This window comes from Bombus bifarius, unplaced genomic scaffold (genome assembly GCF_011952205.1).
Source record: "Bombus bifarius isolate JDL3187 unplaced genomic scaffold, Bbif_JDL3187 scf7180000007979, whole genome shotgun sequence".
NCBI lineage: Eukaryota > Metazoa > Arthropoda > Insecta > Hymenoptera > Apidae > Bombus > Bombus bifarius.
Window position 1 is genome coordinate 1,539,529 of NW_022884364.1, and position 21,721 is coordinate 1,561,249.

The window sequence follows — 21,721 nt, forward strand, 5'->3', positions numbered from 1 at the left end:
TGAGTAATGGTTACATATTCTTCTGCGAATAAAGCGTCGTTTCTTATTGCCGAAAACGAAATTCAGGAACGCTTGTCAGAAGTATGTTTAAAGAGTATCTACCAAGAGAGCAATGCGTCAGTCGCGTATAACGTATTGGAATTTCACGTCTTAAATGCTACACGAAATAACGGAGCGATAAAACTGTCTAGAAAATTGGAGCGAAAGATTTTTAACGTTGGCTGCATGTTCGTTATACAACAAGGAGGGTACAGAGAAGAAATTTCTAGAATTTGCTTAAAGAATTTCTATCTCACCGTAAAATTAATTACTGTCGGAATGAAACTGTAACAGCAGGTAATTATCGAATATTGGACGTATTATTCAAACGGATGACATTTAACGGGAATTTCAATGTTATCGAGAGAATCGTGACGGACAACGGTTCCACGTCGGTGGAAATGTAAAAACGGAATATATGTAAAATATTGGAGAAACGAAAGAATTTGTACGACCAGAAATGGTGCGATGATCATCGGCAAGCGTCGGAGCGAAATTTTCTAACTTAGTTTTGACCGGCGTTCGCCGCTCGTTTTTATTACGAGGATCGATAACGAAATTGGACTTGAACATTTCAATCATGGACGCGCATATGTAGTAGGTATGAAGAAGGAAAGAAGTCATACATAGTGTTGCGCATTTTTTAAGTCGAAGCAAAACCACTTTTCGTGCGGTTTCTGTTAAGTTCACTCGTTCTCTCAACTCTGTCGGTAATTCAATCATATTAATTACTCGTAATGGTATGCCTTCTGGTGTCTCTTGAGGCGTGACTCCAGGAAGACACCTTGATGAGCTTATTTAATGTCCCTTCAGGGTTTCCAGTGAATTTTCCAGCAGCGTGTAAAAATGAAAGTACAGCTATAAGATTTAAATAGACCCCCATACCACGACGTATTATTAGTACGCTGGACTTGCGCGATAAAAGCCGCGTGTATAACAATTTTGTAGTGTAAAAATTTGTCTTTGAACGATCTATGCCCGACTATGTTTTTCGTTCTTACGATACGATAATCATTTATTTGTGTAATTTATCATATTCGCTGACAGTTATTATCGCGATGGTTTCGAAGGCAGTCCCGAAATAATTACGAGAAATGCAGTATTTGCTCATTATTTTTCAGCGCAAATGCGTCGATTTGTTTCCACGTCAAAGAGTAAAATCCAAAATGTCGTCCTAATTAATTCCTTTCTCATTCGAAGCATCGTACATTGCTTAAAGACTTTTGCGAGTTTTGAGATTAGTCTTGAAGCCTTGGAAGTAGTATTCTCAACGATGATATTTCAATTGCTTAAAGAACAATATTATTTCTATATTATCTCCGTCGTATGACTACGAATTTCGATGAAATTTCGTTTTTGAAATACGTAGAATTCGTAGGCTGGCTGTATTTAAGTCCCATGAAGGCGATATGCCGCTTCGTCAAGTAGAATAAGTCGTTATACAATCAGACGCTATTAAGAAGCAGTCTCATGTTGATTTTAGCTGTTATCAGCTATGAAAAGCATAAAAGTCTGCCACTTTCGCTCTATATTTAAGCGATAATGTATCCCATCTTCCTTTCAAAACATCTAAATTTCATGGTACATACTCTCAGACAAGCGCTGCGTTAGAGTTGCCATTAGTAGAATCCCAGGGCACTTTTAAGTAAAACAGACTCTTTCAACGGATAGTTTACTGCTGTAGACTTGGTCCGATTTTTAATCGCTTAATCCTTACCTTCTTGTTTTATTTCGTCGAACTGAATATAATTTTTCCCTAAATTTAGATTCGCTAATTTTTCTTTGCTAAAATTCTTTGCTAAAATCCCCTGAATTTTTAGTGTCGAGAAAATTATTTTTGACATCTTGTTTTATTTATTTAATTTTGTTTATTTAACACAAATGGTATTATTACATTATACATTTGGTTATATGGTAGATTATGTACTTCAGTTAATAGCCTGCAGAATTTCGTAATTCTTGCAGAAGTTGAATGATAGACTTTCTATGTAGCGATTTCTATATCACACGAATCATCCTGGATATCGTTGTTATATTACTTACAAGACCTTGGAGATTAAAACGAGAAAATTTGCAACTAATAACGTTAGCCATTTGAAAAAATTTGTTCACGAATAGTTAGGTACTACCATACGCGGTCAGTGAATTCTACTATTATTAATTATTTTAGTATTATTTCTTATTTTAATATTATTTATTGTTTATTACGAACTTGTTCGTTTCCATATCGTTGCTTGCAGTTTACGAGAGATTTATGTTAGCGCAGGTTAAACGATTGGTTCGAGAAGAATGAATATCGCAGGATCAGGAACAGGATTTACGGTGCTATTTTCAAGAGTCCGGATTCTCCAGCCACGGAACAAAGGGTCCAGTAATTACGGTCATGTTTTCGAGCTTGTTCCCTCCTTCTCGGACGTTGAATCTCTTGACCATCTTTTCTCTTTACCCAATCCACACTTTCTACCTTCCAACCCCCTTTACGATTTCTCTATTTTTTATTTTCAATATAATGTCACCCGGTATGTCGTGGCTCATGCAATCCGCAATCCATTGTCCATACGCCCTCACTCTCTGAAACAAGTTTTCGTGTTTTTAACTTGTTTGTTGGAAACACGGGAAATCTGTAGCGTGCATGAAGCAAATTCCAGAATAAGAAAGATAAAATATCTAAAGTACCGAGGTATCGTTAAAGGCATAGAACGGATGCATTAGTTGAAGATAACTACAGGAGAAGGGAAATACGTAATAAGTGCCTTAGTGATTACGTTCGCTATCTCATAATTATCTATGTGAAATCTTGCGTGGCATTACGCGATCGGCTATTACATTGCTATGATTGTAACAAGAGATTGTTTAACCGGGAAATGTGTATAGCACCTGACTATAATTCGACGCCATGTTGCGCTATCGGGTACCGTTTATCGATCACCTGTGCAGACGATTGAACGTAGCCTTTCTAAACAGGCCGATCGAAAGGCAGAGTCGTCTGCGGTCCCTTGTTTCATCGTCTGTGAACGTACTCGCGAAAGCTCGAAAGGTCTTTTATGCGCAGCAATGCCTCGAAAAATAACGCTCTCAAGGGCTGAAAGAGATTGGAAAACGGAGAAAAATGTTATGGAAGGAAATTCGAAGCTGTTCGATCCTCGGAAATAGGAAAGGGAGCAGGAACTGCGAGTTCCGCGAGCACGGTGTCGAATAAACCGTGGCAACGTAAAAGTTTCGATTGCATTTGAAAATGGAAAAACCACGTGTGTAATGTATCGCAAAGTTCTTGTAAGCTATTCCTGTATGCATGGTAACCAAACGTGTTCGTTTGTACTAGCGGCCATTAAAAATAATGGGTTTAAGTTATCATGGAATGAAAACTGACGTAACAACGCGATTCAGAGATATTTCAGCCGAGTTTTTTAACCTCTCCAACCAAAACGAACAAATTTACGATCCTTTGGTACAAACGGCGCGTACGTAAAAAGATTGAAACGAGAAACCTTTTTACACGGCGAAAGATGTCATATAACGAAGACGCAAAGCAGATTTTACTTTACGATCTAAGCGTGAACGTGCAATACGCGCACTATTGCACACGATGTGAATAACAACTACTTTCCCCGGTTAATCGCGGATCTTTACAGTTTCACATAAGCAAGCAGAGGGTTGGACGACGTCGCATTTCAAGTCGCATTCATTTCGTTTATCACCGTCGTAATATTTGCCAGGCATTTGCGTTTACAAAAGCTTGATTTACAAAGTTGAGTTATCAGAGGTTTAGTTCGATCTTCGATTCATCCTTTACGGTGGTACGTGCGAAATATCTCATTAATATCTAATTAATTTCGTCACTAATATCTCAAATGACGACGGTTGATCATACCGTGACGCAAATTACGAACTAATAATAATCATATCGATGTGGACAAAATGATAGCCAAATAGTTTCAGAACTATAATCAGAAACCGAGTGCTGCTAACTTACGACTTATCCAAACAGTTAATGGCAGCGACAAGCTAATTACTGAGCGTTAACGACGAGGCTAATGCTTTTGTAAAAATTATTCGCCAACTCAACATCGATGTAATATTTCACAAGCTATGACTTTATAAGAGCACAAACCGGATCAGTCATCATCACAGTTTATTACCGGAAAGTTCCAAAACTTTTACTGATACAGGAGAACGTTTACTTAGCAAGTTTTGTAATTGCGCTATGAAACTGTTATCGAGATATACCACATAAACATTTACATACTCTACGAATTCAAGTAAAAGCATTCACATTTTATAATTCTAATTTAAAAAGGAATGGACGATTCTTCCAAATTCTGGAAACTGTTTTAAGGTTTAAAATATGTAGGAATATCATACATTTTCTAGCAGCATAATATCTAGCCTTTCTTTTTCATTTTTCTTTGTCGTTGGACCGGAATACGAATTGGAATCGCTAGAAACTGGAATAATATCCGACCTGGCCTGCACCTTCGTTATCTTTGCTACGAGACTGTTTGCCTCACATCCCTCTCGAATGAAAGAATTTTATATATAAAGTATAGGTACCATCGTTCGAACTCTGTTACTTCGATTTTCGATTTTCCTCGTGTATTTGCCATGTAGTTTTGAAAATTGGACTATCTACGGATAAATTCGATGAGCGTAATACCCTGCATAAATTTCGACGGAATTTCGTCGATGTTAAATTTTCAACGACCGTGTATAAAAACTATCCAGTTAAGCTAGCAATTGACCATTAAAGCGAAACGCAGGTCGTTTCGCTATATAGTATGATGGCCGCAGGATATACAGCCAGATATTTAAAGGTCGTTCCTAAAAATATCATTGAAAATGCTCTGCAACTTTTATGCGACTGACGTAAAGCTCGATATTTCATTGTATCCTTTCGAAATTAGATATTAATTTACTACTCGATCGTAGATAATAAAATGACGGATATATGTTTTAGTCGATTGTTTTATGGTGCAGTATCCACTATTCCGAGTGTCTGCATTATACTTTTTCGAGTATCGAAGAAAGACGCATTAGGAAAAAGCACTTTCGTTCCAATTTGTTACGAAAGAAGACGAAAGCCTACTTCAAGCTGAGCTTGAACAGCCACTCGTAAATGTTTTGCCGAGAAAAACGTTGCACTTGTTGCGCTTACATTCAATCTCGGTAGCATATTTTTTGCATCTTTAATTATTCCTTATTTCTATGGCAATTATTAAACATTATACAGTTACTAGATAAGACTCGCAACGCTATAAAAAGTTCCATTATTCGCAGTTACTTGCGCCCCATATTTCACTTTACAGACGAGGAGTTTAAATTCTCGCCAAATATCGCATCTTGAGAAGTTAAAAAAGCTGGTTTCGATGATCAAAGTTACACGGCGTATGAAACTTGTTAAACTACGTGGATTACTACGTATAACACGTCGTAGTAAAGTGACGGTAAGATGCAACGTTTACAATAAAACGTTTTGTGAAATATTTTGTCTGTGTGAAAACAAAGAGGAAAGTAGAATATCGAGAAACATTTAAAGATTGTCAACACGGTTCTTAAAACATACGAAAGATTTACATTTCGCATTTGGTTAATTTCAATATCTTCACAAGGAAAAAGGCTTTTCCTGTTGTCGGCGCATTTGAATGCTTTTATTGCGGGTCAGTAGATTTTTCGGTTCGAATAACTCGGAGAAAAAAATGTGAAAAATTAATGTTTGTCATTTTATAGTTGGTAAACCCTCCTCGTACGTTTATGATCACGAGGGTGCCCGACTGTTTCCCAATTGCGAGCTTTTGCAACGCTATCGTAGATGTAATCGATCCCGAATATATATGGCGCGTGCTTGCGATCGTGGCGAGTTTCGTAAACGGAACGAGAGGAAATAATTTACGAAAGGGGCTAAAATACGGTGACCGTAACGCGACTGGCATGAACAATGCAAGACGCAATTATGGTTATTGCCGGCAATCGTGACTCGTTACAGAGTTTGCGGAGTCCACAGATCGAACTTGATTTACATGACGTTCGGTTACATTACTTAGCTCTGTGTTTGACTTAATTCAGATTTTAATGTTGTACACACCGAATTTCTCGGTTCTCTTTGCATAGATACGCGATACAGATGCTGCTTCCTTCGTAAATCTTTACAATTTAAATATTTCGGAGATTGCATGTTCTCCAGTCCATTTTCTACATAGTTGAATTCGCATGGAGAAATTGACAAAGAACCCAATATCTTGGGCTGCTTTCCGCATTCGTCTTGCCGGTAACTCGCCCTTAACCAACGGAGTTTCAGTCTTCGATCGGCCCGTGTACTCGCATTTTTTCATTTTCTTCTTTTTTCTTCTTTGGTTCCTCGAAAAGTATTTCGAAGTATTTTACCTTGAAGCGAGTGGCTTGTGCCACTAAGGTGGCAGACAGTTTATGGGCGACCGCTTTAGTTTCCGATCAACTTTACAACAGCGTTTTTAAAGATTACCTGTTTCCTCGAAAACGCTTTATCCAGCTAAAAATTTACCCAGAAAAATTGTGCCCGTTATTTATGCATTTTGGAAGATTTAAGCTAATTACTTTCCTGAGAATTGCTAAACATAAAGAAACATGGTGTTTTTGCAGAAAGGAATATTTATTCCTACATTTCCTATTTTGTACATTTATTCGCCATTGCTTTGTTATTTCTTTTTGGCACGTATGTTATACTTTCTCTCTGATACCATTGAGATATACCTTTTTACATTACCATGTATTTGATGTTTTTGTTACTTCTAGCACCATTTACGTGCTATTCGTAACGCTGCCTCGTATGTACATGTTACTAAAAATTTCTTTAAAATTCTCTTTGCAGATCGTTGAAATTACTAAAATTTTCCATGCCCGTCGGCGTGAGTCATTTTCAAGATTTGCTTTAAATAAAAAGCGAGGTACACTAAACGTTTTGACGTGTATGGAAAATGTTTTACCGCCGTGGATATTTTAGCAATACGAAAGATCGTCTCAACTTTTCAATTTTACAGGTTGAAGCGAGATCATGAAAATTGCCATCGAGCTCGTGTCGTTTTGTAGCAAAAGGTCGACCATGAAGAGGCGAATAAACCTGACAAGATACAAATCCTTCTTCGGTAACTGAAATATACTGGTGTGGAGGGATGGTGAATGTCGTTCGGTTTGCAGCAACACGATGAAATATGAAGCATCGGGGCAAATAGGACGAATGGAAGCGTGTTGCTTCGTGATTTGTAATGTTGCAAGCGTGACGAACGATGTTGCGGTCTTAATAAATCGACGGGCTTTCATCGAAAACATTTAAAACGAGACAAACTGTTGACTTTCTACTGAGAAACGAAATCTATGAGTTTCATAAGAATCAAATCGTTAACGAGCTTACATTCGCTGAAAACAAAAGAAAGTCAATAGGTAAGTCTGAGCGATTTGTCGCCCGAAATAGACTTTATACAAAAAAAACCTTCTGCGATCATTTAAATCTCGTTGAACGTTACGAGAAACTCGCTGAAATGTGACGTACTCTTAGTCGATAATAAATTTTGCAAAGCTAGCGATACCAGAATATAAAAATACCTATATGATTTTTCTCCGTATACATCAGGAATTTTTGGAACGGTAAGTGCATCAAACGTGGCCCGAATTTGGCTGTGGCGATGGCGATAGAAAGAAAATACGAGGACACCGGGAATGGAAAAACCAGTGAGCGTAACACAAGACTCGAAATGGAGCGAATAGTTTGATTTTGCACGTACGACCGTTCGGCATCGTAGCTGGTACCATTCGTTTACTCTTACACAAGAATCATGTTGCTGCATATTGGACGAGCGAGTGAAAATGAAAGACGTCGAAGAACAATCGTTTCGAGCCGCATAATTCTCCATATCGGATTTATCTTTCTTTTCAACGATTTTGCTACTCCCCATTAAAATTTATTGGATTGGATCGATCACACCGTTTGAACGAATTTTACCAAATTCGGTATTTTATATCACTAAAAAACATATCCTTCTTCGTAAACACAATAAACTAACTTGTTTGTCAATATCAATAGCTATATACATACAGAGACTTTCAAAACTATTGCAATACGTTTTGAAACCGAATAACTTTTTTAAAATTGGTCCAAATAACTGCGGTTCTTTTTTAGGAATCAGGAAGGGAATAGTTAGTTCACTGGGTGAGGTGTAAAAAAAATTTTAACGAAAGTTGCAATTGGTCGGAATCGCGAAGCAAAAAGTAAATTTCGCATTTTTCAACTTTTTCATCTTAGTCTGTAGTGAAAATTTAAACAACACATTTTGAACATTTATAGCGGTTATATATACATGCTGAAAATTTTATTGAAATGGGTTGATGTGAAAACAAGCGACAGGGATGGAAAGATGGCAGATTTTAGACCGAAAATCCTGAAAACCTTGATTTTCGCCATTTTTAAACGTCTGTAGCTCATAGCAACGTTAACCGATTTCGATGAAATTTTCAGCATATATATAATTAATTCAGATATTCAAATTATGTTGTTTAAAGTTTCATTAGAAGTCGAGATAAAAAAAAGTTGAAAAATTCAACTTTTACTTTTTTCTTCGCGTGTCCGACCAATTTGCAAATTTTGCTAAAATTTTTTTTGTATGTCACCCAGTGAACTAATCCTCCGAATTCCTAAAAGGAACCGCGGTCGTTTGAACCAATTTTAAAAAAGTTATTCAGTTTCAAAGCGTGTTGCAATGGCTTTGGAAATCACTGTATATGTATATGCATATTCGAACGTAAATTATTACAGTGTAATAGTACAGAAGGCTTTCACTTTTTCCAATTTCCTTTGACTTTCGTTTAGGAAGGAGAAACCGCGATAAGCTCAATCTCTTTGTGGCTGTAAGTTAAGGTCTTTTTTTATCTTCCGTTACTGTAGGAGCAATCCTTTCGAAATCGATCTCATTTCAGTGGATAGCTATTTTCCAGTAACCTGATTGATGTCCGAACAAGCGATAATAGCAATTTGTTGAAGCAGCAGCTATACAAACAAAGCTGATAGTAACGTGACAATGTAAGTATTATCACGAATCAATTTATTTGATACTTCACAATATGATCCCATCTTCGTCGATATTCCAATTGAGGTAATGAGTCGGAAACGAAAGCTTTGATACTAGCGAAGTGTATTTGTTGGCGAGATCGACTGGAAGTGAGAAAATGAAATTGATCGTTTACGGTTCGAATAATACGATGTTGAAACGGTGAATAATTTTCACAATTAGAATACTGTGAATCAATCCATTATCAACGAAGCGTTACTCATATGGATAATGTGTAATCTCGTTTTACGAGTTTGAAACACGTACTGACGTTTAATTAACGGTGATTCGATATCTAGCATGTCTCCCAGGAGAAAATGGCGGTTTGATATAAAAATATGAAAATTTATAGTCATCGTGAATTTTTCTTCGATGTTATCGAATAATACTCTGTTAAATATTATATTATATTATGACACTGTAATAATATCTGTTAAATATAATGTACATATACATATATATATATATATATATATATATATATATATATATATATATATATAGAGAGAGAGAGAGAGAGAGAGAGAGAGTAACTAATAATGGACATTAATTAACGCGACTGAAACAATGCTCGCGACGACGTAGGAGAATGAAAAAGTCGATTCGTGACGGAAGGGGGGGATTCTCTTTAATAGTTTGAAATCTCTCAATTTTCAACTCGCCAAATAACGTCGAAGCAGACGCCGTCGTGCAATTTCTTTTATTCGTGGCGTGCAACTTTTCAACATATACCAGCAACGAGGCGACGAAGTGATGGAAACTTTGCCTGGAACGACAAGTTTCAAGCGATATCCAAACAAGAAGAGAGGAATCGGTCGCTCTTGGCATTTAAACAGGCAAAAGCCACGATTTCGCGCGCTCCTCTTATTTGCTTTGCCATCAGGAAAACTTAGAGAGCATATCTACCAACGTTTCACGCGCTACCTGTGCTTCGATCGATCTTCTCTGATTTCGTAGTCGAGACGTTGTCTTAACTCTGACTGATGTTAACCTGGCACGAGACGATATGCGCGTTGACCTCAAGATTAATGTTCCCATAGATTAGCGGCAGCGATACTCTTGATATGCGATGAATAGAAAAACTCACTCGCGATTGGATTTTTATCATGCGTACTCTTCTTATATAGCTACCGCTTAACCCTTTCAGATATCGCGTTGTAAAATACCATTTAAAGGAAATATCAGCCGGCGAACGCCTCGAGATTGATTTCTGATTTCAAGCCTTGATTCCGGCCGTAACTTTGGTAGACCGGTTTGCTTCTACGTTTCTCCTTCTCGGGAGGAATAGAATTGGAATATCTTAAAGAAAAAGATTTGCCTTCGGTCTACCAAGCGATCCTTTGTAATTCCAATTAGGGTTACGATCGAGAATGAGAATAGGGATGATAAGGATCGAGCCTAGGTCGAGCACGAGGGTGTTACCACGCGTAAAATTTTAACGCATTCATAGGTGAAAGGTTTATGCTGGGACGGTTGAAAAATAAATTACGGGGTGTGCGATAAACGGAATTACTCGTGCAATTTTCTGCGGTCGCGTGGGCAAGAGTAAGTGTAGTAGCAGTAAATCCAACGGCGGCACTTAAACGCACTAGCAGCTTCTAAATAGAAAATTACAGTCCTATTCGAGCAATTCGAGTAAATTAACGTCAACGATGCTTCGTTTCGATCTACGCTTTGAGCCTGTACTTGGAATTTATTCATTCGCGTTCGCATGCTCAGAAGAATCGTTCGAATTGTTTTTACTTCTATAAATTCTCAACCGTTTCGTTCCATTTGCCTCGCATACCATTGTAACTCGATGATTAGGCTCCACTTCAATTTTACTAAGGGACTCGATCGATACTTTATCTCCCAGCAAACCTTCCTAATGCAGGGGGAAAGCCGGATGGAACGACGCGTCGTTGGTCCGTACATGTGGGACTTTATATTCCAATTTATCACATACTACATACCGAAATTCACGCACGTTTATTTATTTATTTAAGATAGGAACTGTGTTAATATTAAAAATTCACCAGCTATATTCGCTTGAAAAAATAATACGTTGGATTTATATTGTTGGTCTCCTAAGTAACGGCACTCGTCCTTCATCTTTAATGCTCTCTGGGTTATGTGTGCATATAGTTACTACGATTAAGCATTAAATATTTGCATCCTCTGTAATATTTAGGTGGCAAAAGTTACGGGAGTACTAACGTCTCGAATTTAATTAAACGTTTCTAATGAAACGTTCTGTAAACGGCAACGCGAAGTTCCATTAAAAGTGATAGAGAAGAAAGGCGTCGTGCGAAGTAACATATGGACGAAATAAACGTATTACGTTAAGACGAAAATGATTTTAAGAAAGCTCCGTGTTTTTCTCACTTTGCCTTGTAATAAATATCCAGAAATCCACGTGGTGACGATATTGCTAGCATACTTGAACTTCATGCAAATTCGCTAAGTCGTTTACATCGACGTATCTCATTGCTCCAGTAATACACGATCGTTAAAAATTCACTCAGTATTTGAACAATAGCTATAAGTCTCGCGTTTCAATCTCTTATTTTCTCGAAGGATAAAATTGCAAACTCGTTCACGTATTGAAATTGAGAAATTGTTTCATCTTGAACAAAACGCGTGTTTTCACCGTGTCTTCAGTTATCCTTAATCCTTCTTAGGAAGAAGTCAGAAGTTTGAAATGTTCCCTGGTTCTTGTTCTTAAACAAAGAGTCATCTGCGCGGATAATTAATTACGAATAACAATACCTGCGCTTCATAATCGGGAAATGTACACGTTAATCTCGTCGTTTCGTGGACGTAATCGTCGCAGCAAATTTATCGCCGATTAAAGTTCTAACCCGCGAAACACGATTCTTTGGCTCGCTCCTTTGACTTGCCCGCTTTTTTTAATTAACGATATTTCATCATAAAACTCTACTATAAATGCTTTTACACTCCGCAAGCGTGTAATTTGATTTTCATGAAGCTCGTGCATTTAGTTTAAAATTAAAGCAGACTACTGACCGAGCTTGTGATATAACGAAATTGCAGAAACAACGTGCGAAAAATTCCACCGGCCAAGAATTACACTGTCGAATGCACTAGCAAGTATGTAATTAGTTTTGCGTCAATTTTTCATTTTCCGCAACAAGCTTTAATAACACTGACAGGACACGTTTTCCGCACCAATGCGAATTACGGTAAAATCATATTCGTTATACGCGAACGAAATTGCCATAGCGTAAACAATATTATCGAGCCAAGCGAAATTTCTACGGTGCCAGGTTTCGAGATTATCCTATCGCGGCTCGGTGTCCACGTTTAAACGATTCGGAATTAAATCACCTTCTTCTTGGGAATATCGTTAATGTTATCGCGAGTCATAAACAAAACGAGAAGCGTAATTTAAGGAGTTCGTTTAACGGTATGCTACAGCATCGGATATTTTCCATAGAATAGACTTTGGCTGGGTAAGAAGCGTCGAAGCGAGGCGGGATAAAGGCTCTTAATTGGCTTCTAATCACTGCCTCTGGGTAACAGGCATGGCCATTAATCTTACTGGGTTGCTAGTTCCGTTCCGTGGCTCCGCTTCTCTTCCTCTTTTCGCGTCGATTTTGACAAGATGGACTATGTTACCCAGGCTCTAGAAATCGGAAAGTTAATCTTGCTACGGAAATAGACAAGCAGAGAGTAGGGATTGCATACAAGAACATTCAATTTTCCTATGATAATTACTGGGACAGTGATCACGACGTAACGAGTGCACACGTGCTTCAACGCTGCCGTTATGCCGCTACTTTTCACAAATTTAAATCATGGGAATTGGGGACGAGCGAGAAGCACGACGATGAAAAGCAGCGATCTAGGAAGTTGGTTGGTAGATTTGCTGGAAAACAGGTTAGCCGCTAGTCGATCTGAAACAGAAAATTAATGACTACTTTCCTGTTTTCATGCTCTCTCCTTCAGAGAATCCAGGATGGATAGTCTAGTCAGGGCCAATTCATTTATCTTATTTCCGCGTATTTAAGAAATTCGACGTGCTGGAAACAGCGAGAGGCAATGGTGTAGCCTCTGGAAGTCATTGGAAATTCGAGAACGATGTGCGATAAGGGTATCACTTGTAAAATAGGAAAATTTGGTAGCGTTTACTTCCGTTGGCAATTACATTTCGAATTACCTTCCAAATTGAGCAGCGTAATAGCTCCCTCGAGATGCAATTAAACCGATAGCCGTTTTCGTGGGTCACCAGAAGAGCCATGTTACTTCCGCCTCAACATTCTACCAATCTTTGAATCGACCTTCATCGCATCGATGTTTGAAGTTTACACGCGACTATTAATGGCATTGAAGCAAAGAAATCTGGTTCTTTCTGAAAAAAAAGGTGGATCAAAATAATCGGCGTTGCCAAATTAGATGTCTTGCATTTATTTGGACACTTTTTAAAACGATAAAAAGCTAAATATGTTGCCGCAACGTGGAAAGTGAAAGACTACTTCTACGGACAGAGAGAACAATAACTAGAAGAAATAGGAGGAATTTATTTCCGGGGATAAAGGGAGGAGATGGGCAAGACAATAGGGACTTTTGTAACTACGCACTCGAGAATTTCTTCTTTCGTCCGCTTCTGCTTGCATGTTTTATTCTTATCGTTGGACGTGGTTAATATTTTGCTTCTCAACGAGGCGCCGTGCCAGCGCTTTTTTCGTAGACGGAAAAACGGGAGCAATGCAAATAGAACAGAAACTGAATATTTCGCGTGAAAATTGTGCAAACGACGAGCGTGCTAAGTGGCAGAAGTATCGTGTTCTTTTCGACGTTGATTCACCGAAATGCTGGTAGTTGTATCACGATGTCGAGCTCGTAGCTTTTTCCCCATGCAGCTTTTAGACGATCCGGTTGAAACGGGTAAAATGTACACTTCGCTCTCCGATACTGTGAGAAACGTGAAAAATGTTACGGTTGATGTCTATGACAAGAGTGATGGTATGAAAAGTCTAAAAGGCTTCACGCCATTCCCAGTGTCCTTCCAATGACCGCGCGCAACGCGAAAGAGCGTGAAACAAAAATGTCATGGGACAGAATCGATAGTACGTGTGAGCACGAGGATAAAGATTTCTAACAAGTAGGCTTAAGATGACCAATCAAGTTGAGAAACTAAAGTGAGTTATAGGAACGTGACGAGAAAACTGAAAACGGAAGAATGGTAACGAAGAATTTTACGTTGAGAGAGAAAAAGTGAAAGCATTTTTTTGTTTTCAGTCGATGGAAACAACTGAATTGAAAGATACTGTATACAAGAGTATGGTACTGGAAGCATCATGATATAAAAGCATTAAGACGAGAATGAGATCGATTTTCTTTCGTTCAGTATTTTCCTGTTCGATTTTCTGCTTAATCTCGAATATCTATTTAAAAAATTGCAAAGATTATTACATTTTAGTGAAAGATACGTCGTATTATTTTATAATTTTGAACTTGTACAGTTGAACGCAACTAAAATCTTACCTCGGAGGGACGGAGGATGAAACAGAGAAACACAGAAACCTACTCTCTGGGATAACAGGCAGAAATTGGCTGATATTATGCAAGTTATGTTTCTCTGCGCATTGTTCAGCATCCAGTTCGACCCTTACTCTGTGCTTAGGATCAGTTTATAGTACCAGTGGTGCTCGTCTTCGATATACCGTTACTGATTGCGCATATCCTTCATCGCTTATCTTAGACATCAATGTGAAGTGTGTGTATGTCCTTGCGAAGTATTTTATCGAGTATATGTATTCTTAGAATACAAGGTTTTTAAGCGCAAGAATAAGAAAGATAAAGATTATAAGTGATAATGGCCCATTTACGGTCAGACGGTCTTCCACGAACACTGTAACATGTCTATTTTTTCACGGCATAACTTACTTAACAACTTGACAACTTAACTTAACTTGTTGCAGCGGTGGTAGTGAAACACTCTCTGTATGCGTCAATCGAATATCTATACATAGACGACCTCTTCGTTCCATAGTGATTACATTTGTGGGCAGCCAATCGAACTATTGGCAATACGGTCAATTAGAGTAGCTTGATCATCGTGCAACTATGCACACGAGTCATTAAGTAACTTCTAGTCAAAGCGACGTTATCCGTACGTTATAAAAAAAATTGATGCGATAACGCAACACTGTATAATGAAAATTGTGTAACTTCAGTGAACAATGCAATCTTTCAAGGTGAACATTACGACCTACAATTAAGACGGGAAAAGGAAAAGATATCTACGCGGTTGAGTGGATAAGAGGATGATGGATCTCTTCTGGTAGCAAGTAACGCTTCTTTCTCGAGTAGAGTAGATCGAAAAGAGAGCCTAACCGTGCAAGCTATCGAACGATGAACAGTAAAAGCTGCTCGAAGCTGGTGGATCGTTCTGTAAAAACGGTACCGTTCAAAGTATAAAAGAGATGAAAAGTGGCTGAAGAACCATGAACCACGCGTAAACAGTAAACAATTTTCTAGCGAATGCTGTAGTTCCAAATAAATGTTAAAGAAGCTTTTAGAAGATGAAAGTATATTACTTTATGAAATCAATTTTCATTGTTTCCTGGAAAGTCACAAGTTGGACGTGACAACCAAATAGAAGAACGTAATAACTCTTATGTGTCTGGAGCATTTGTGAAAAATATTAGCGAGAAAAGAAAATATTGAGAAATGAGAGAGATAACAAAATAAGAATATTGTTTTTACGATCGACATTTGTATTGTTACGAAGAAATAAAGAAAGGAAGGAGGCGAAGGCAGGAGATGGGAAAACTTTTCCCCGCTGTCACCACCGTACGTTAGAAGTCATAAATTATGCGACCTTAGGAGTTTTTCGGATACGTGTCTCTCCTTTACTTTGGCTTCCTTATCGAATTTTTCTGGTTTTCCATCCAGTATGTATACAACGTGTCGCGATCATCTTATATGTTAATTCGAGAAAATGTCGCACTTAAAAGTATGAATTTATTCGAATAAAGTTCCTTCGGTCTCTTCGTTTTATATATCCTCGAAAAAGTAAATATAAATGTAGTGATCTGTAGTATCTCTATAAACAAACAAAATATCTTCATATCCTTGAAAGAAACTGTACTATCTAGAAAAAAGGTAATCATTCGTGTTTGGATTTCGGAATATGTAAAATTATACTAAAACATGTTACTTGGTAGTCGATCGTACCTGTCTATCCATTCGAAACTCTGTAAAATGTTTCGAAGCAATTCATTCGTAAAATCTTTTTCCAACTACCCTTAACGTGCTAGTGCAACTATAAATTGTTTCGTATCGGGTTTCGCTACCTGCGAAGGAGAATTGCAGTCCGCTTTGGAGCGACGATAAGGCGATACAACCGATGAAACTTGTATCGGCAAAAGAATGTTGCAAAGTTATTAGACAGCGAGATATGGTTTATTTAAAGTGGCAAACGTTAATTAAAAAATCAAAACGCTGGGGAATTGACCGACAGATCGATAACGCGGTTGGATTACATTTTCCTTCGCGTTATCGTGCTCTTGCATAAAGCAAATATTAGTTCGATAATGGAGGGCATTTTAAGTTCACGACCTTGCTCTCCGTTAAAATTGCAAATAACATGTAATTATGCTTAATTACTAAATTGGCTCGTTTAGCTAACTACTGGGCTACTGTGGTAATTGCGAAAGTTTACACGTCTGACCTTTAACCAGTTTAATTTTTATGATAATACGAACACAGCAAATTTCGATATTAAATGGTATGTTTACGAGATTGAGATAACATGCTGATATAACCTTCAAGCAACACTTCTTTAGGGATAAAGAACCACCTAAGAACACAGACCGTAAGAACTCGTTGCATATTTGACTACGAAAATTTATATGGTCGAATTTTTTGCCGTAAACTTTTACCACCAGCATTACATTCTGCAACACGATACGTATTTGTCTGATTATTCTTCCGATCCGGATTTATTAAACGTGCTTTTGCGTCAATCATTGTCAATTAAATAATCGACGATAATTATAATTTATATGGACGCATGAAACGCGTGAAGAACGAAAGGTGTAAGTTATCGACACGTTGATCAGATTTACTTTCCACCGAATGTTTGTTCCGCAAAACAGCCTGTATATGAAATCTAAAAGCAAACAAATGTAATGGTCCATTTTCATTTATTGCACCGTAATGGGAAAGAGAAAAATTCCAGCGACGAGAATCACTTGAAAGATTATAACGATCCATCAAGTTGATATATCATCTACTGATTAGAGGATCAAAGTCGTCCAACAAGATTTTGCCATATTATTTCTTCGCTCAGAACATTTCTATCGAACCATAAAAACCGCGAAAAATGGTTCTTCGGATTTCGTGTTCACGCATTAAGTCACTGCTCTGGATGGTTGAGTGACGCATGTGACCAAACGATATGGACTTCGATTCTATTAGAATCAATGGGAACTATAAATCGTCGCGGCTCGTTCCGAATTGGGTTAAGTAGATTTCGTCACTGAATATGGACAGGCGCGGTAAATTTTAGAGATAATTCGAGCCCCGTTCTAGACGTTTGGGAAAAATAATGGATTACGTGCCCCGTCCGTTGCAACATTTTCACTTACTCCATTTCTGTGCCTACGAAGAAATTTGAATTTCCAGTTCTTGATATCGATTAAAAATTCCTTAAACGAAAATGCTATAAAGTTATTCCGTAATCTCTACGATTGTATCATAAATTGTTGGATTCTATCTAGAAAAATGTATTTTATGAAATTCGGTCCTCGTTCTACACGGTTGCCTTTCTGCTCTATTTTCGCGGCTCTTTATTCTGGCACCAAATAATCCTCTAATTTCATACACGTTCCCCATAAACGTTTCTCATTGCACCAGTTACCGAGTCAATAGCATTAAGTTGCAGGTCAAGGAAAATGCTTTTGGCAACATCGTGAGTTAATAAAAGTAGGAGAAAAGTAAATTCATTAACAGCACCTACGACGATAAAGGGATCACGGCATTTTACGCGTTTCTGCGTCCAATAGAATCTGATCTTTGGGAAGAGGAAACGAGACGATTTTAATATGTATATAGCAATTAATGTAATAATAGGGTGTTAACAGATAGGAAATGAGAAAAGTCGGAATTGAATCCGGTTGGCTACCTGTAGAATGAAAAACTAAGGTGAGTTCAGGTATCGTATTCTGGCAGACAGAAAAAGTCGATTTAAACACGGACAATTCTCGAATTCGGAGGAAGAAGAAGAAGAAAGGGAATCCTATTAAGGAAAAAACGAGATCAAGGCAGAAAAGGAGAAGGATAAAATGCAGTAAAATTGTAACAGAGAATCTGAGGGTTTGAACGGACAGGGAAAAACGATTTGGCCGGAATCCAAATGGCGTATAAAGAGAAATTACGATAAAACTGAATGCGCTAGAGCTTGTTGCGTATATTCGCTAATTCTCACATGATACGCTACTAAAACGCAGTTAAATGTAACTGTACGGTCATGGTTTCGTAAATTAATAACGTCTGCAAGAGCGAAAAATAAAACGAGATACAGTAATGTGGATAAAAGGAACGAGAGAGTGGTTGGGTATGAATGGGACGTTAAAATGCAACGAAAGAGAAAAGAACTTCCTTGGGTGACTAAGTTATATCCCTTGAGGATCGATGAAGAACATAGCGTAGATCAGCAGTAAATTCAATTTGCAATGGGATGCGAAGTCAGCAGAATAGCAGAATATAGAGAAGAACAAGTTCATTTAACGATTCAATTGCTTATTCATGTGGAACTAGAAAAATGACTAATACGAGTTTAATGCAACTAAGAGAATAGCTAAGCCGATCGATTTTTAAAAACGATTTTGGGATCTTTATTTCTAAATTATGGACCTAGCTATAATCGCGACAATTTTAATACTGAATCGTAGATTGCAGGCAAAATCGAGAAGAAATAACGGTGGTTGTTTGATAGGGCAAGGACTTTGAGTAAGAAGAAAAGAAGAAGCCATAGTAAGAGATACAATAAAAGATTGCTATATAATATATTCCCGATAATCAATCGGTGCATCCATTTTTCTCCTCCTTTTGCCACAGCTTCAACCCTTTCTTCTTCTTCTTCTTTTTTATCGCTTCGTTCACGCACTTATCCGAACGTGGTCGTTCCGCGAAATACCTGTTCGAGCGAACTGAACGAGCTGCGAAATACCGCGTAAGTCTAATATCCACACACTTTGCGGTCTATTTCTCAGTTAACATGTAAGCCGCATTAAACTGATTACGATTTACGACTGAGCGTCGACGACCCTATCGCGCCGCATTAAACCGCGTTGCAGAGAAATTTATCGTTCTAAGAAAACCAACCTCCGAGCTTTCGGTGACGCGTCGTTCTATGGCGTCGCGTGAATCGGCTTGGCAACGAAATGATTTTCGGTACGAAATTGTTCCATAACGAACAAGAGCTGAGTACAATGCAAGTAAAGTGCAAACTATCTTATGTTAGAAAGGTTTCCTATTCAAATTGAAAGTTTACTTAAAATTTGTCGCAAAAGAATTCTTTGTTGTCGTTTTGCTGTCGTGCTTGACGGGATCCCAAAGGAAAATAAGATTTAATTCAGAGCCCCAGCCGAAACGTTTGCGCTAGTTAGTTACGCCAAAAGACGTCCACGCTTTACTTGGCAACAATTGAAATTTATACCCGTTCGTTCGTGATTATGATTTACGGTTGTACCAATGGAGAGCCTGTTGCGCCATGCTAAAGCACTTTAGGGAGAACCCCGTTTGCTTGGTTGGTAGTGGTTAAGTGCAAGAAATCCTAAATTGGACCGTCGGCCAAGATGTGCATTTCATGTTTCCGAGAGATAGGACGACGCATTTCGACGATCTAATTTCCACGAAAACTTGATTTTCGAAGAATGTACGTCATCCGAGGAAGGTTTGTATTATCGGATAGTTAACGCTGCGTGAAATGTAACAATGTCGCGTGAAATGAGAAAGGTAATGGTGCTGAAACACGTCGTGATTCTCCACGTTCGACGAACAGTACCGTAATTATTTATGGGAAATAAAACGATGAAACGAAACGTCTCGTATCTTGACGGTATAATTGAGTCTGACGATTTTCGTTTAACGTTTAGACGTAAGTTCTTGAGTAGGATTATTGATTAACGGCGAGGCAACGACGTTGTAACAGCTCTTGCAAATCGTTAGTGAACGCGGCCCGTAATGTTTACTTCGTCTTAGTGGTGCCGATGCTACTAGTCCAAAAGTTTTCGGTCACGCTGCACCTCTAGGGAAATTAACAATATGCTGCGCAACTTTCCCAGGGCGCAACCGAAATTCTGTGGTATCTCGAGTGTACTATTGGCTCTCAATTTCACGCTTCTTTAATTTTTAATCGATGGCGTGAGTAAGAGTTTGATGTAATTAGAGGCACTCGCTATGAACAGTAAGTGTCGATCAAGTTATCAGATGACATACGATTTGATGACCCTTAAATATTACATGTTGATTACGTCCAGATTGCGAACAAAACGGTTATGAATGCGTGACAACATCTGCCGCGTTGTTGATGCGATTCTTTCTGCGATAAACTGCCTACACCGTTTCTCGATTGATCTATTGTAACGTGACGTTCACGTTAACATCTACGTTAACATCTACGTGCAATAACCTGTATCGAATTATTATAGGCTTTATGCCCGCGGCAAACAATAAATATATCAGAGAGGACATTTCATGTACGTCAGATTTCAAGCACGCGAACCTAATCGAAAAACAACAGGCGATACGAAATAAAGGATAGTTTATGTATAGCCTGTAGAAAGTGTAAGCACTCGACTGAATGGACGTCCGAGTTCTAGTCGTAAAGCAACTCGTTATTAATTAACGGCGCAAACAATGGCAAGTAACTACACAAGAGGTTGGTAATGGGAAAATATAAGGCAGGATGTGAAGAGAGGAAAATATTTCCTCGTTGCACACTGAGCGTGAAGTAACTAGCTTACCTAGGGACGAACTAGCTGCCTTGCAATAACGATGCTTCCTCTAAAAGTGAAACAGGATGATCGGCTTTTCTCCCTGTGAAATTTAAATGTTGCTAACTGAACATCGTTCCTTAAAGCAGCGCGCGTATACATCTGTTAATCTTTAAAAAAAAATGTAGAATGCCGCGTAATGGCTTATAAAAATGTAGCAAGAAAAGGTATTACGATGGCATGTTTATTTAAAAATACGTCAATTTTATTAATGAGCCGCGTGTACGAGTCACCAAGTACCGCGAATTATATCGTTGTAGCGATGGCGAGCCACGTTCACCCAGATCCAGTTACAATTGCGGTAAATTTAACTGAGCGAAACGGAACGTCCAGGTAACAACGCATCCAGGTGTGACCGCAGCCCAAACTCGCTACAATTTACACGAACCACCAGTCGCTTCTATATCCATGTTGACCGTGTGATAAATGGTGATCAAATCTTGAATGTACCTCATAGACGTATCACGACCAGTTGCTCTAGCGTAAATCCCATTATCGAAGAAGCGAATTGATCTTTCTGATAAAGTCCTAACGATGGTTGCCGTTTCATTGACTGTGGACATTCGGCGATCGACTGGAAACACAGTTCCGAATCATCGAAAA

The 21,721-nt window shown here is 38.3% G+C and overlaps 1 protein-coding gene and 1 long non-coding RNA gene across 4 annotated transcripts in view; both read left to right on the forward strand.

Moving 5' to 3' along the window:
* The window catches only part of LOC117204743 (dopamine D2-like receptor), a 96,476-nt gene that overhangs the window by 23,662 nt on the left and 51,093 nt on the right, over positions 1-21,721 (forward strand). The window lies entirely within an intron of this gene.
* On the forward strand, positions 7,040-7,918 carry LOC117204747. Its single transcript, XR_004487126.1, has 2 exons — positions 7,040-7,449; positions 7,640-7,918. It is a non-coding gene; the product is annotated as an uncharacterized LOC117204747 (long non-coding RNA).